The following is a 17,645-nucleotide window of genomic DNA, read 5'->3' on the forward strand; positions in this document are numbered from 1 at the left end:
AATTTAAAATCACGGTGATATGATGCAGGTGCCAAAAACACAGGGGGCAATAGAAAAGATACATAACACACACCTGACCACTCAACTGGTAGTTGGTAATACCCATAGTTACTACAAACAAAATATGTATTATGTGAAGCTGTAAAACTACAACTATTTACCCCCTCAATAGTTTAAATCAAGGTACAGTCGCTTATCTCCACCGGAATTCGCCCAATGCTACGTATACATATATGTGCTTTAGTTTTTGTAACAGAAATCACAAATTTTTCTTTCTTGTCAGAGGTGGTCATTACAACTCTGGCAGTCGGTGTAGAAGCGGCGGTAAGACTGCAAACAGGCGGGCGGAAAAAAAAATTGAATTACTACCGTGGCGGAAACCGCCAACAAAGTCAGCCACTTTAACACTCCGACCGCCACAGCGGTACAAACAAACAGCACGGCGGTCACCGCCAACAGACAGGCGGGAGACAATGTACCACCCACAGTATCACAACCTACCAATCCGCCACCTTTTCCGGGGCGGATTGACAGCAAACAAAAACACGGCGGAAACAGGACTCCGAAGGGAAAACGCTCACCTCTGCACACCCCACGAGGAACCAGGATGCCATGGAACCAGAGCTCCACATTTTACCACCCTTCATCTTCTTGCTCCTCTACCAGGAGCACGAACGCCGGCGGTGAAGACCACGGTGAGTACTGCACCTACGACACAGGGGAAGGGGAGGGAAAAAACAGTGACACACACATTCAACACGCAACACCCCCACTCCCACCCTCACCCACTACAACACACACACCAATAGAGCATGATACATTACAGTTATGCCCCCCAACCCCCCCGGAAGAATGCAAAGACAAAAGGAAATGAGCTGAACGATTGTAATATATTAAAATTCAGTAGTCAAATAATAAACATACACTAGTTACAAATATATACACCAAGAATATTAGTCCAGGGTATTCCACCCTTAAAGTCCGTGGACCACTGGGCCCACACTGCATGGGCGAGGCCCACACAAGATATCCGAACGTGACGGAGAGAACACTGCAGGGGTATCAGATAGAAATAAAACAGGCACCTCAGGGGGAAGGGAAAGGGGGGGCACCTCAGCCGCTTGAGTGCACGACGCCAAATCCACGAGGGGGCCACATGCCCACTGTTCAATCCTGGGGAGTGCAAAGCCACAGTCTCTCCAGTCTCTACAGTGGGTGGTTTGCCCACTGTTCAATCCTGGGGAGTACAAAGCCACAGTCTCTCAAGTCTCTACAGTGGGTGGTTTGCCCACTGCTATATCCTGGGGAGTGCAAAGCCACAGTCTCTCAAGTCTCTACAGTGGGTGGTTTGCCCACTGTTCAATCCTGGGGAGTGCAAAGCCACACTCTCTCAAGTCTCTACAGTGGGTGGTTTGCCCACTGTTCAATCCTGGGGAGTGAAAAGCCACAGTCTCTCAAGTCTCCACAGTGGGTGGTTTGCCCACTGTTCAATCCTGGGGAGTGCAAATCCACAGTCTCTCAAGTGGATAACAGTCTCCACTGGTTCTGGAGGGGGCTTTGTGCCCAGAGTGCTTCATCCTGCCAAGGACTGAGGTAGTGTATGTGATACTCCACTGGTTCTGGAGGGGGCTTGGTGCCCAGAGTGCTTCATCATGCCAAGGACTGAGGTAGTGGATGTGATACTCCACTGGTTCTGGAGGGGGCTTGGTGCCCAGAGTGCTTCATCCTGCCAAGGACTGAGGTAGTGGATGAGATACTCCACTGGTTCTGGAGGGGGCTTGGTGCCCAGAGTGCTTCATCCTGCTCGTGTCGGCCTCAATAGCATCAGTGCATTTGGCGCTCATGGGCCTGCGGTGCTTGTGGCGGTCCTGTCTTGGCAGCGGTGCTTGTGGCAGTCCTGCCTTTGGCAGCGGTGCTTGTGGCGGTCCTGTCTTTGGCAGTGGTGCTTGTGGAGGTCATGTCTTTGGCAGCGGTGCTTGTGGCGGTCCTGTCTTGGGAAGCGGTGCTTGTGGCGGTCCTGTCTTTGGCAGCGGTGCTTGTGGCGGTCCTGTCTTGGGCAGCGGTGCTTGTGGCGGTCCTGTCTTGGGCAGCGGTTCAGCTGTTGGCGGTCCTGTCTGGGCCAGCGGGGTTGCTGGCGGTTGCCTCATGGGAAGCGGGCTGCTGCTGGTGGTCCTCTCTGGGCCAGCGGGGCTGCTGGCGGTTCTGTCTGGACCAGCGGGGCTGCTACTGGCGGTCCTCTCTGGGCCAGCGGGGCAGCTGGCGGTTCTGTCAGGACCAGCGGGGCAGCTGGCGGTCTTCTCTGCCGTGGTGATCTTTCCCAGACTTGCCGGGTTTCTTGTGCCCCTTCCCCAACTTGGAAGGTGTCGCTGCTGACTCCACACTCCCACCTGTGCCCCTGCGTACGGCTTTGCTGGCTGTTGTCTTCCCCCTCTCCCACCAGGCACTGGCCAACTTTTGATGCTTGACAGGTGGGGGACTGTCCGTGCTGTGGCTCCTTGCCACACTGGCTGCCCTGCTGCCTGGTGCACTCCAGAATCCGGTGACTACTGGCACCACTGGTCCCAGAGATGTTGTGGCTGAGGTGCTAGGTTGGGACCTGGAGAGTCGGGCCCTAGGAGACTGATGGGGTGGGGGAGGTCAGGGAAAGAGGTCAAGGGTGGCCAGGAAAAGTTTCTTAGGAACACTGGGACGGGTAACTGGAGGGGGTTTGGGAGTGGAGGAAGAGGTTGTGGCTGTAGGAGGTGTACGTTTGGTGACTTTGGGTGAAGGTGCATGCGCTGGAGGTTGTTGTGAGGTGGATGGCTATTGGGTGGGTGTGTGCCTGTGTTTGTGTACCTTGAGAGGTGGCGTCACAGACACACTGGGAGAGGACACAGGGGATGTATGAATGGTAGTGGGGGTGGTGACTGCACGTGAGCGGAGTGTGGTGGTGGGTGTGCTGGTGATGGACGTAGTGGCTGTAGATGTAGTGCATGCAGGTGTGAGTGGAGACGAGACTGGGAGGGAGGAGGGAGACGCAGAGGAGGGGGACACAGTGGAGGCAGTGGATGTTGGTATGTCTGCATGTGTGTGATGCTTGCGTGAGTGCCTGTGGGATGTGTGGTGCTTATGTTTGCCAGAGCTTCCCTTGTGTGTTGAGGTGTGTGCATGCTGGTCTGATGGTGTGCTTGGGGTATGCTGAGGTAGAGGGGATTGGGTCTGGGTGGAGGAAGTTGGAGGGGGGAGGATAGAGACAGGGACAATGGCTGCCATCAGTGCTGAGGCCAGAGTCTGAAAAGCTCGCTGAAGGACTGCCTGACCAGAATGAATGCCCTCTAAGAATGCATTGGTTTGTTGCAACTGTCTCTCTACACCCTGGATAGCATTCAAAATGGTAGACTGCCCAGCAGTGAGGGCCCTGAGGAGGCCAATGGCCTCCTCACTGAGGGCAGCAGGGGTGACTGGGCCAGGGGCTGAGGTGCCTGGGGCGAAGAAGATGCCCACCCTGCTGGGTGAGCGGGCACGAGGCAAAGGCTGAGGGGCTGCTGGGAGGGCGGTGCTGGAGGGAGGTCCCATCAGAGGACGAGTCCGTATCGCTGGTGTCAGCTCCTGTCCTCGCTGTGGAGCTCCCCTCGCCCTCCGTCTCACTAGTGAAATCAGAGTCCGTAGTGTCGCCCTCCAGGGCCATGTGGGATGCAGCTCCCTCCTGCTCCGGTGCCACTGCTCCTCCGCCTGATGATGCTAATGCACACATGCACAGGGAGACCACAAAATGGTGGGGGGGAGACAGAAGAAAGATAAGTTGAGTGCATGCATTACCGCTACTGTTGGCGGACCCGACAGACACAGAAGCCCCCTGCACTACGCCGCGCAATTGGGGTCCACTATTCAATGCCTGGTAAATGGCCTACAAGGCTATGGCCGATATCTGCACACATGGATGTCACAGGAGCCGGACTAGGTGTAGTTTCCACTGTACCCAGGTGGGGAAGGTGCCACAGGGTCTGCCTGAAAAAGGGGACTTAACTAGCACACTCGCCCTGGCCTAGGGAAACCCACAGCCCACCTCCCCCACCCAGACATCTCCACTGCACGCTGAATCAGCAGAATGAGAGTGTACTCACCCCCTTGTTGCTGCTGTGATGCCCTCAAGCGCCCATCCAACTCCGGGTATGCCACCGCCAGGATCCTGAACATCAGGGGGGTCATGGTGCGACGGGCACCCCTCCCACATTGGGAGGCCATCCCCAGCTGGGCCTTCGCCGTCTTCTTGCTCCAGCGGCGAATGTCCTCCCATCTTTTACGGCAGTGGGTGCTCCGTCTGTGATAGACCCCCATGGTCCGTATGTCCTTGGCGATGGCACGCCAAATATCCTTCTTCTGGTGGGCGCTGACCTACAGGAATTGTACAGGGGAAAAAGAGAAGTTATTACAAACTGCACTGTCACAGTCATTGGCCCGCATCCCTACCCTTGACATGTGGCATATGCACTCACTGTCGTTTCATGCACGCCTCATTCTCCCCCCCTCTCTTTCATCTACCACACTCCACACTGGCATTGCCCATACAGCATGCTCCCAGTGTACTTACCTGTTTGTCTGGAGGACCGTAGTGTAGCGTGTACTGGGGGAGGACCCAATCCACGAGTTTCTCCAAATCCTCTGTGGTGAAGGCAGGGGCCCTTTCCCCAGATGCACGAGCCATTGTCTCTTCCAGACTGAGGTCACAGCAGCACTTGCAGTGTAGGTCCTCTCCTGTCGAAGATCAGGTATCGAGTGCGTACCGTCACCGCCGGCGTACATCGTCATTGGCTCTTGGGACCCATAGGGTCCAATGTTAACCAATGCAGAATTGCGCTGCGGTGTTCGACCGCCTACCGCGACGGTGTACAACGCCAGCGCAGTTACCTCACATCCCATTGTCCCACTTTACAGGTCAGGCAGCTGCCATTTCAGGGGCCCACATGGCTTGATTTATAACTGTGTCACACATACCTAGGCCTTGGCTCAACACTCATACAGGGCAAAATTTGGGTTATGAATGGTTTTCTGAGTAAGCTGTGTTTACGTACCTCTGAGTTGGTTGACTCTGTGCTCGCTGTTGTCCTTCATAGGCACCGTCCGCTGGGGCATGTGAGGAGATGGCGGCATCCTCCGGTGTACAGACCGCTGGTGGACCTGTCGACAATGGAGGAAAGACATGTAATCATCACCTACAGGCTTGATCATGCCACAATCCTGGAACTGTGTGCCCAGTTGGAGCCAGACCTGATGTCAGCTATCCGCCATCCCACAGGAATCCCCCCTCAAGTGCAGGTGCTGTCAGTACTCCATTTCCTTGCAAGTGGGTCATTTCAAACTACAGTGGCCTAGCATCAGGGATGTCCCACCCTATGTTTTCCAACGTGTTGTCCAGAGTGTTGTCTGCCATGCTGAAACACATGCGGAGCTACACCCTGTTCCCTCAGGTGGAGCATTTGCCTACAGTGAAAGGTGACTTCTATGCCCTTGGACATATTCCCAACATCATAGGTGCCCTTGATGGGACACATGTGGCCTTGGTCCCCCCGCAGGGGTGAACAGGTGTACAGAAACCGGAAGAGTTACCATTCAATGAATGTGCAGATGGTGTGTTTGGCCGACCAGTACATCTCCCATGTTAATGTCAAATTCCCTGGCTCAGTGCATGACGCTTACATCCTGCGGAATAGCAGCATCCCTTATGTGATGGGGCAACTCCAGAGGCACTGTGTGTGGCTATTAGGTGAGCACCTGGAACAAAATTGTTGTGAATAGTTGTCTGGGTCTGGGGATATCCCTACAGGTTAGTGTGTGTCTAACAGTTGTCCCTCGCCATTTACAGGTGACTCTGGTTACCCCAACCTGTCATGGCTACTTACCCCAGTGAGGAATCCCAGGACAAGGGCTGCAACGCTACAATGAGGCCCATGGGCGAACTAGGAGGATTATAGAGCGGACCTTCGGCCTCCTGAAGGCCAGGTTCAGGTGCCTCCATTTGACAGGTGGTTCCCTAGTCTACTCACCAAAGATCATCGTGGCATGCTGTATGCTTCACAACTTAGCTTTGCGACAACACATGCCTTTTCTGCAGGAGGATGGTCCAGATGGAGGTGTTGTGGCAGCGGTGGAGCCTGTGGACAGCGAAGACGAGGACGCAGAAGAAGAGAACGTCGACAACAGGGACTCTGTGATCCTGCAATACTTCAACTGAGACACAGGTAAGAATACAAACCTGCCTACTACATGTATTTTAACACTACTACCTCTCTAATGTCTGTCCTTTTCACCCAGTGTATGGTCACTGAGTTGTCACTTTCCCTTACGATTTCACAGATGTGGGTCCCACTGTGTGACATCTGCTCTGTTTCCTTGTGGACTATAGCTGTGTGACATAGGTATGTTGACATTACAATTGAAAGAGCATTTTGTCACTGTAACTGCTAATACACTATTTCGAAATCACAGACAGACCCCAGATTGTTTTGTGCTTTAAGGGTGTTTATTTAAGTGCTAAATAGTGGAGGGGGTTGTAAAATGGTGAGGGGTGATGGTGGAGAAATGTCCAGTCTATTAGTCTCACAGATGCATTGTCCAAAGGGGCATAGGAAGTGGAGCTGGGGCAGTTTGAGGATGGACAGGGTGACAAGGTGGGACAAAAGGATGACATTCAGGGCGGTCTCATTTCTTGGTGGGGGTCTTGGCATTGTTCTCTGTCTTTGTCCTGGATCTCATGGACCGTTTGTGGGGTGGTTCTCCCTCTGCAGGGGGTGGGGTGCTGGTGTGGTGGTCTTGTGGTGGTGGCTCTTGTCCACTAGCGCCAGCGGAGGTGGTGGGCAGCTCATCGTCCATGCTAGTGGCAGGGGCCCCTTGTTGTGCCACAGTGTCCCTCCTGGTGTTGAGGACTTCCTTCAGCACCCCTACGATGGTGCCCAGGGTGGAATTGATGGATCTGAGTTCCTCCCTGAAGCCCAAATACTGTTCCTCCTGCAGCAGCTGGGTCTCCTGAAACTTGGCCAGTACCGTTGCCATAGTCTCCTGGAAGTGGTGGTAGGCTCCCATGATGTTGGAGAGGGCCTTGTGGAGAGTAGGTTCCCTGGGCCTGTCCTACCCCTGTCGCACAGCAGCCTTTCCAGGTCCCTTGTTTCCCTGGGCCTCTGTCCCCTGGACCGTGTGCCCACTGCCACTGCCCCAGGTCCCTCTTGTTGTTGGGGTGGTGGGTTAGCCTGGATTCCCTGTAGTGGTGGACACACCGCTGATTGACCTGTCCTGGTTGGGAGGTTTGGGCCCGCTGGGTGGGTGCTGTGCTGGTGTTACCAGAGGGTGGAAGTTCGGTGTTGGGCTGTGGCTGGCAAGGGGAACCGACTGTCCTGAGGCCCACGATAGTCCGGGCTGGTCATCAAGATCCAGTAGGGCAGAGCTGCTCTCGTCACTGTGGGCCTCTTCTGGGGGTGGAGTGGTGTTGTCTGGACTCTCTGGTGTGGTGACGTTCCTTCGGGTTCCTGCGGGGGTATAAGTACATGATTATTGCATGTGTGTGTTTCATGGTGTGCAATGGTTGGGTGTGTGTGAACCACAGTGCAGGCATTCCTGTGTGGGGGCTTGTGTGCTGATGGTTGGGGGGTGTTCTGGGTATGTGCAGTGGGCATGCTTTAGTGATGGGTATCCATGCTTAGTTGTGTCATGCAGGTCTTGGGGTTGGGATGGGTAGTTGGTGTTATGGGTACATTAGTGAGGAGTTTGGGTGATATGGGAGGGTGTGAGGGTGGGGGTGTGTGATAGCATGCAGGTAGGGTGGGGGATATGATAGTGAAGATTAGACTTACCAGTGTCCGTTCCTCCAACGACTCCTCGGAGGCCCTCAGGATGCAAGATGGACAAGAATTGCTCCTCCCATGTTGTTAGTTGTGGGGGAGGAGGTGGGGGTCCGCCGCCAGTCCGCTGTACCGCGATGTTGTGCCTGGATACCGTGGAACGCACCTTCCCCCGTAGGTCGTTCCACCTCTTCCTGATGTCCTCCCTATTTTGTGGGTGCTGTCCCACAGCGTTGACCCTGTCCACTATTCTTTGCCATAGCTCCATCTTCCTGGCTATGGATGTGTGCTGTACCTGTGAGCCAAATAGCTGTGGCTCTACCCGTAGGATTTCCTCCACCATGACCCTGAGCTCCTCCTCGGAGAAGCGGGGTGTCTTTGGCGTGACATGGGGTGGTGTGTGTGATGTGTGGGGTGGTGTATGTGTTGATGAGTGTGGTGAGTGTAGTGGTATGTGGTGTTTTGTGCGTGGATGTTGTGTGGGTGATGGTGCAGTGTGCCTCTGTGTGATGGGGTTCTCTATTCTGTGCTCTCTCTCTGGCCTTCTCTCTGAATTTTTGGTAGTAGGGGTTTGTGGGTGATGTGGGTGTGTGTTTTATATTGTATTGGATGTGTGGGTGTGGTGTGTGCATGTGTATCAGGTGTGTGTATTTGGAATTGTCCAATGTAGCGGTGTTTTGGAGCTGTGTGAGTATTTTGAGCGCGGCGGTGTGTACCGCCAATGGAATACCCCGGTTGTAAGACCGCCGCGTGGATTCGTGGGTCGTAATGGCATGGGCGTGTTTCTGTTGGCGTGGAGGTGGAGGATTTGTTTCCGCATGTTTATCGCTGACCTTTGGTGTGGCGGTATTGTGTGGGTGTCTGAATTTCGGCGGATTCCGTGATGTGTGTCATAATAGCTGTGGCAGTCTCCCGCCGCCGCGGTGGTGTATTGGCGGTCTTCTGCACGGCAGTAAGTTCTTATACCGCCAATGTTGTAATGACCACCTATGTGTACTATTTGGCATACGGGTCTGCAAGTGCATAAGTACCTTAGTGAAACGCAAAAGGACATCTTTTATGTTTTACAAACATAGCAACATGCTGCATGACAAACCTACAAGCTACCTCAGATGTAAATTATGTGCACTACAAAGTGGATTGAAGGTTTCTCAAAGGAATTTCTCATGTCAAGTGCAGCGTGTAGTAAAACTGCACAGACAGACTCTGGTCAACTAAGTCTGAGCCATGTTTGAAGGATGGATAGGTGACTGAGCCAGTAGTTGGTTATATAGCTCAGTACTTAATACATAACTACTATATATTGATGTCACTAAATACCTACAAGAATACCTCATGGGTTAGTGATTAAGAATAGTTTCCTACTTATGCGTATGCTTTGCAGTGTAGGTGAAAAACTGCATATATGACCATAGGTAGGGATATCAACATACACATATGACTCACTATGACTTATTAGAGCATGTCTTACTATCTAAGCACATTCAAGCCTGCTCTAGGACATACACTACACTACCTAAAGGGTATCAAGTACATACAAGTAAGTTCCACAGGTAAATGTGTGATATACTATTCCATTCTAGTATTTTTACTATGAATTCAGGGACATGTCATGTTCGTGCAATAAAAAAGTCTACAACTGCCAGCATTCAAACAAAAATCTTTGTGCAGATGACCACATCACGCATAGATCTCTGAAAGTTTCCAGAGCTGCAACTGCATATTTAAATTGAATTTTTAAAGTTTAGCTACCAAATGGTATTATAAGTACATCATACAGTAAAACAATACGTATACAGTGTAAGCTTCCAGGTCAGCACATCATAGAGCAATTTATCACTCATGTATTCTTAACCTTATACACAGAGTCAAATACACACACACCTGAAAGAGAGTGACTCACCCATTAATAAACTCATAAAAACACTCACACGGCCAGTCACAAATCCCATCATACAGTTACGTTACCTTTATGTGTTCAAAGTAATTGTTCTCAACCTGACATATACCTCCTAAAATGCATGTTTTGTGGAGTTTAGTACAATTCAAATACCTGAAAATTGAGTTCTTGGTCAAATATGTTATTTTTCTGCTCTTGTTAGATAAATTCAACTCTCTCAGAAAATCTTAAAACCGAGCATATGAATGGCATACCAGTCTCATACAAACAACCAATAATGGCAACCTGTTCAACTTTACACTCTTTGATACTGCTTAAGGCAGAAAATCAAAACATGCCTTTCATATTTTACATTTCTTAGTCCACTTGTCAATGGTTGTTGTGTCTTAACCCTTTCTTCACTTTTCTGAACAAACCCAATATGTACTTATTCGCTAATTTTTCGCAACCTTCAGCGCTAACCCCCATGTAAATTCAAGATGAATCTGCAAATATATACAGGGATTAAAAAACATAGGCCCATTCTTATGAAAAATGAAACACAACTGTGCAAGCGCAGTTGTGCGCCAACATTTTTAACACGAGCTAATATCATTCCTTAGCACCATTGGAATGGCTAGCATTAAGAAAATTACGCTAAGCATTGCGACATGCCGCAAGGAAAAATGACACTAATGCAGCAGAACTGGAGTTATAAAGTTTCACGGCATGTATTTCTGACGCAAAACGGGTTAGCGCCATATTTAACCTCATTACCGTAATTTTTTTTACAAGCAACAAACATACAAATTGTGGGGCAGAGTTATGAAAAGTGGCGATGCAGCAAGTGCAGCAACACTTTTCTTGCGCCTATTGGTGCCCCTCTAACGCCGCCATGTGTGCGCCGTATCTAAAATATCGCACACCTTGGCGAGAGTCATGGATACTAGTGTCATAATCTTTTACACTAGTCTGGCGCTCGCAGGATTAGCGTTAAAAATTATGACGCCAATCCCAAAAAGCACCCAGAGGCCTGTTAAAAACAATTGGAGCCTCCATGTAACAGCTGCTCTTAGCAGGCATTAAAATGCCTATAAAAATGATGCTAAGAAATCTCTTAGATTTCTTTGTGCCATTTTTCTGGCCCCCTAGTTCTGGAATGCCCCCCTTGTATACATTATGCCTGGTGCAGGCATAATATGGCGCAACAATGAAACCATTGGATGGTGTTTGGGATGCAGATGTGGTGGGGTGTGAGGCGTATGATTGCGTACAGAACCTTTGGAAGGAAGACCAAGAAGGATGGCTGGGAGATACCAGACACTTGTGCACCTGTTGTCTGAAAAGATCCAGGTGGCGGGGAGTTTTGTCATGGGTGGTATGCTTGGTTCATACGGTAACTCCTGATGACATCTTGTTCCCTGAACCCAAGTATGGTTGGACACTGTCATAGGATCCTCTCTGGTCTTCTGCACTGCCTTTGTGGCTGCTGGGGTGGTGTTTGTGGTTGCTGCGGTGGTGGTGGAGGGACCTGTTGTCGTCGCCTACCTCTGTTGCGTGTGCCAAGCTGTAACAGTAACACTTCCATGTTGTCCTTGAGGTTGCAAAAGTTTATGTGTGCCTAGCGCCATTCCAATGCCACATTAGCGTCATTTTTTTAATGCTAATGTTTCGTTGGAAGGCCAAAAACGCTGCATTATTTTTAAGAAGTGTTGCAATGCTTGCTTGTGGGGCATGTTTAAGAGCTAAGATGGCTCTAAAGAGGCATTTTCCCTGCGCCATATTAACAAAGTGGCAGAATGCATGCATTTTGCCACTTTGTGAACCCTTGCGCCACATTATGCCTGCGCCAGGCATAATGTATGCAAGGGGGCGTTCCCCCGTTAGAGGGGCTGGAAAAATGACGCAAGGAAATCTAAGTGATTTTTTTCAGCACTTTTAATGCCTGTTTAGAGCAGGCGTTAAAAAGGGGCATACCATTATTTATAATGGGCCCCTATGTACCCTGCAGGAGTAGCACAATTGCCCCCTACCCTGCGCCATGCTGCGCCTTTTTTTAAATGCAGCACACATATGGTGGTGGTGGGGGGGCATTAAGGAGCGCAAGGAAAGTCCTTAATTCTGCCCCAGTGTGTTTTCCTTAAGTGGTGGTGTGTAAGGCTCTTTTTAACACCTCGTCTGACGCAAATCGGCCTTTGCAGAATTTTTTGGGTCCGCTTCCTAAGTGCTCATCATTTTTGCGTCGGGAGGAAAATATGGCACTGAGAGGCCAGCGTCATTCTTGGAAGGGAAAAAATGACACTAACGCTGTTAGCTTTTGACGGGTCTAGTGTCAAAATATAAATATGGAGTTAAGTTTGTGCCACTTTTGCGTAAACAAAATTACACAAAGGTGGTACAACTTTCACAGATTATATTTTAGATATATATGGGCCGTAGTTAGCTAACTATTTTCTAAACTTTACACTCAGCTAACTATTTTCTAAACATTCCAAATACATTACACTTAAGTAAGAACTATTCATTATTAAAACACTTATTCAATAATAACACTAAAGAACTCTAGTTTAACTAAAACATCGTACTATCTCTTTATTGCTCTCCCTCCAACACTCCTATACCAGAGTTCCCATAGCAGCCCACTACAACCGGTAGGTCAGAAGTTCACAATATCTTTTGAAAACTCCACATTTCTCTCCAACTCAACTGTAGCAGGTGCAGTTGAGTCCTTTTAAATGTAAGCATATCCAAGAGTACCTGATATTTTTACTTTAATCAAGGTCAATCACAAACATACTTACTTACTGTTAAAAATCACAACTTAATTTTGACTATCTGCTTGTTGACATCATTCAATAAAATATAGCCTTTTTAAAAAGAACTACTGCCCTCCATTTGAAATACCTGTAATTTGTACAGTCATGACTCTCTGAGTAGGTCTCTGAGTGTGTGCAGGAGTTCCTCAGTGGGTCTGTGAGTGTGTGCATGAGTACCTCAGTGTGTGTGTGATTGGCAACATGAGTATCTGAGTGGGTGTGTGAGTGTATGCACAAGTACCTCAGTGGGTCTGTCAGTGGGTGCATGAGTCTTTGAGTGAGCCCATGAGTGTGTGCATGATTATCTGAGTCTATGAGTGCATGCATGAGTCTCTGAGTGGGTCTGTGAGTATATGCACCAGAGGAACTAATAGGCTCTTATCTTAGGAGCATGTATTCACCACCTGGTGTGGAAAAGTAGCACAAGATACTGTGATGTGAGTGTGCTCTCATGCAATGTTTAAAGAAAGCACATGCATTCCAACCCGTTGGGTTGCATGGTTTCCAACCTCTTAATTCAGTAGAGTTCCATTTGTGAACTCTTATTGTGATTATCCATGTCTACCATTAATTTGACAGCTTCCAGAACCTGGAATCTTAGTTGAGATGTTGATGGCTGCTTCCGCCCACTGCATGGCTACACTGAATGTTTTATTTTTGTAGCGTATGTTACTTTTGTGTTCCTTCAGTTTCTCCACATACATTTACCCCATAGGTAAAACACATACAATATTTTTGCTGTTACAATCTGCTGAATGCTTTAGCTTGATAACATTTTCGTCCATGGGGTAAACAGCTGTGTTACCCGTGGTTAAGTTGTTGCACTGTACACAGTTTAAACATCTCCGAGTACCTTTAAACAAGAGGTTTTGGTTCTGCTATCTGGTTGACCAAATGTATTTATTATTTCTGTTGTGTGCAAACAAAGGTTTATAGGTAAACCTTTCAAAGTCAAGGTTCATTTTGAAGGTTTTATCATCTTCTGTTTACGATACTTTTGATGGAATGTGACTTTGTTGAGTAACTGAGAATGCTTACCAACCTGTGGGGAACCTCTTTTGAGTTTTTTCCAGCAGTTGTTTTTCTGTGAAATTGTTCAGCTCGGTTTATGGATCAATCAAGTATATGTTGAGGATAACCTTGTTGTCTCAATCCGGTCTTGAACTCATCCTATGATTTTAATAAATCTTCAGGGTTGGAGTTAATTCTTTTTACACCAATGATCTATGAGAACTGTAGATGATTTTTGAATGCCGGTTGATTACAACTTTTGAAATGCAAACTTTTGTTTCTGTGGGTGTGCTTAAAAAGACCTTAGTCTGAACTCCTGTTGAGGTTAGTACCATTACTTCAAGAAATTAAATTTCTTGTTCATGGATTTGATGGGTGTACTTAATGTGATCACTTCTTGAATTGAGACTGTGAAAATTCTCCGTGATTGTGACAGGATTGCCATTCCATATCAAAACGATATCATCAATAAATTGCTTGTACATATGATGATCAATCCATGAACCGAGGTGAACAATGTTTTGTTATACCTGGGGAGGGACTCTCTGGGTCCTCTAGCAAACACTAGGGGGGTGGTCAGGGGATCCCTACCCTGTATACTCATGTAGCTTAAAATAGTTGAGTTTTATTTATCAGGACTCAGTGACTGAATCGTGTCCTTTTCTGGTCGGTGAAACATTTCTCTCATAAAAAAAAAACCTAGAAAGTCACTGACAAAAACAAAGGCTAAGTGATGCTTTAGTTAGGTATGGAACTAATATATTTACATGAAAACAACAAAAATTCTCTGAAAAACAAACCTTAAAGTGACGTTATACTAAAATTCAATCAAAATATAACTCAAAAGCCCACTGAGATTTATCAGGTAAAGTTAACTCAAGTAACTCCCTCAACCACTGTTTTCAAAAAATGAGCGATACACTTTTTATTTGTTTTTAAAACATCGCATTTTCCTTCAAGGACAACAGGTGCTCCTATTTAAAAGCATTCACAGACATGGTAGTCCACTGACCTCAGAAAGCCACCATCCCTGTGATGGCTGACGTTCCTAGTGGGTCTCAAATTGTGACCTACCTCATAATCATCAGTAGGTAGGTCATCTTGCAGCCCAATAGGAATCACAAATTGAAAATGTAAAGTTTCATACATTAGGAAGAGAGAGAATCACAAATTGGATATGGCTTTTCCCAGTCTTAGTACATCTGACCTTAGGTTTCTGCCCCATGATGTCCCTTTTATGCCTGAATATGAGGGCTGACGTGGGCAAATGTCAATTTTGGTACTAGCCCCCTACTATACTTGGTATCGCTTTAACCACATCCACCCGAGGGAGTATGAGATCTGTTGATGGTGGAATTTAACACACAATTCAAATGGGGGACTGTGGGGGAACAGGGTTAAGGGTTTTATGCATGAATGTAGCGAAGGATTAGGAAAAGGTGAGAGATAGGCAAACACAAAATGCAAGTGTTTTTATGCGTGTTATAATTTTACATGGTATAACTGAGCTAATATGAAAGGGTATAAGCAGTGTATCATAAAGGTGCAAGTTGTAGTTAATGTACTGTGATTAGCAAGTTCACAACACTGTGTATGGTGGTTTGTGGGTTATAATACTTTCAAGGTAGTGCATAGAAACAAGTTACTTACCTTCAGTAACACTTTTTCTTGTGGAAAACTTATCTACCTGTGGATTCCTCACCTTTTGATTCCACACCTTTTGAATAATCGTTTTGCACCAGCATTCAACAGATTTTTTTTCTTTCTAGCGCTCCACGTCAACACGGACGTCATAATGGAACGCCTCTGCACGCGACTCCGTCTGACGTCATCAGAGCCATAAGAAGTCCTCACCGGCATGCTGATGTCAGTTTCACCCACTGTTTTCTGTGCCTTCGAGATAAACAGGTGAAAACCAACATCACAAACCGAGCATGTGTGAATTTAACTCAATAATTTACATACATTCATGTATGAACATACATTTTGTATATACAATTTGCAACATATACAAAATATACACACAATTTCCTACTTGGTAAATTCAGACAGGCAACGGGGAGCTGGTGGGTCAGTGAGGAATCAACAGGTAGATACTGTATCCACCAGAAAAGCATTACCTAAGATAAGTAACTTGTTCTTCTGATGGATACATCTCCCTGTGGATTCCTCACCTTTTGAATAGAGTCCCAAAGCAGTCCTGCACTTGGAGGTGGATGTCTGTCTGCCTATACCAAGAAATCCTATAGCATCGAACGGGCAAAATAGCCATCCCTCCTCACTTCTGAGTCCAAACAGTAATGTTTTGTGAAAGTGTGGAGGGAAGCCCAGGTTGCTGCCTTGCACATATGAACATCTGGTACACCTCTAGCCAAAGCTGATGTAGTAGCCTTAGTTCTATTCAAATGAGCCTTAATGCCCTCAGGATTATTTTTCTCTGCCAGGGCATAATATATTTTAATGCAAAGAATGACCCATCTTGACAATGTTCTTTTAAGGATGGATTTGTCATTCATTTTGCCCAGGTAGCCAATGAACAGCTGATCGTCTCTCCTAAATTTGCTCGTCCTGTCCATGTAGCTCTCTTTGGATCTAGACGATGCAGCCATTCCTCCTGGATGGAAGGGTGATGGACTGCTCTAAATGAAAGAGTCACTACATTTGGCGGGAAAGCCGCCCTGATTCTCAAAACCACCTTGTTGGCATGGAAAGTGGTAAACAGGGGTTTTACACTCAGAGCTTGCATCTCACTAACACATCTAGCCAACATGATCACTGTTGGACCTGGCTCTTTTGCAGGGTCATACACAAACCTTTGCCTCCTTCCTCCTATTTTTTCTGAGCAATTTGTGTTGGCTATTGGACTATGGGCACTTTACCACTGCTAACAAGTGCTAAAGTGCATATGCTGTATGTCTAAATTTTATTGATGATTGGTTTATCCATAATTGGCATATTTGATGTGCTGGTAAGTCCCTAGTAATGTGCACCAGAGGTGCCCAGGGCCTGTAAATCATATATTACTAGTGGGCCTGCAGCACGGATTGTGTGACCCACACGAGTAGCCCTGTAAATATGGCTCAGACCTGCCACTGTAGTGTACCCCTTTGCCAGGCTTAAATCTTCCCTTTTTATACATTTAAGGCACCCATAAGGTAGGCCCTAGATAGCCCCATGGGCAGGGTGCAGTGAATGTTCAAGGTAGGACACGTAATGATGTGTTTTACATGTCCTCACAGTGAAATACTGCCAAATTCGGTGTTCACTGTTGCAAGGCATATATCTCTCTCATAGGTTAACCTAGGGGCTGCCTTTAAGTAACTTTTAAGTTCAGTTTTCCTTTGGGAGCAGATACAGATATGGGGGTTGGGATTTCTGAACTCATAATTGAACAATACAACTTTTGGTAAAGTTGTTTTTTAAATTGTCAGTTTGAAAATGCCACTTTTAGAAAGTGGGCCTTTTCTTGCTTAAACCATTCTGTGACTCTGCCTGCTTGTGTATTGCCTGTCTGGGTCAGACTGACAGCTGGGCTGTTTGTGAATCTCCACTAGACAGTGACACAAAGGGAGCTGGGGTGTAACCTGCATATCCTGATTGAGCCATCTTGACTAGAGCTGAGGGAGGAGTGGTCACTTACACCTGAAAGGGCTGTGCCTGCCCTCACACAATGCAGTCTCCAACCCCCTGGTGTGAGTCTGGAGTCAAGCCTGGGCAAGACAGGATCTTGGGAACAACAGCGACTTTCCTTTGAAGTTTGCCAACTTCAAAGGCAGAAAGGGGTCTAAGAAGTGGACCCAAAAAACCCAGATTTTTACATTACTTCTGGATTCAAGAGGGTCCTCTGCCAAGGATCAGAGCTGAAGAGCTGGAGGAGGAGTACTGCCCCTTTAGCTGTGACTGTGCTTTGCTGGGATGGCCTGCAGTTGCTGCTTCTGTCTGAAAGAGGAAAAAGACTGGACTTTGCTGTGGTTTCCTGCTGGTGAAGTGCCTCCAAAGGCTTGGACTGAGCTTGCCCCCTGTCACGAAGTCTTAGGGCCATCAAAGACTGCCTGCACCTGGTCTCTCTTGCTGAGACTCCTATCCTACCAAGTGGTGCCCAATCCAGTCCCTGGGCACTTGAAAGGA

This window comes from Pleurodeles waltl, chromosome 1_1 (assembly GCF_031143425.1).
Source record: "Pleurodeles waltl isolate 20211129_DDA chromosome 1_1, aPleWal1.hap1.20221129, whole genome shotgun sequence".
Classification (NCBI taxonomy): Eukaryota; Metazoa; Chordata; class Amphibia; order Caudata; family Salamandridae; genus Pleurodeles; species Pleurodeles waltl.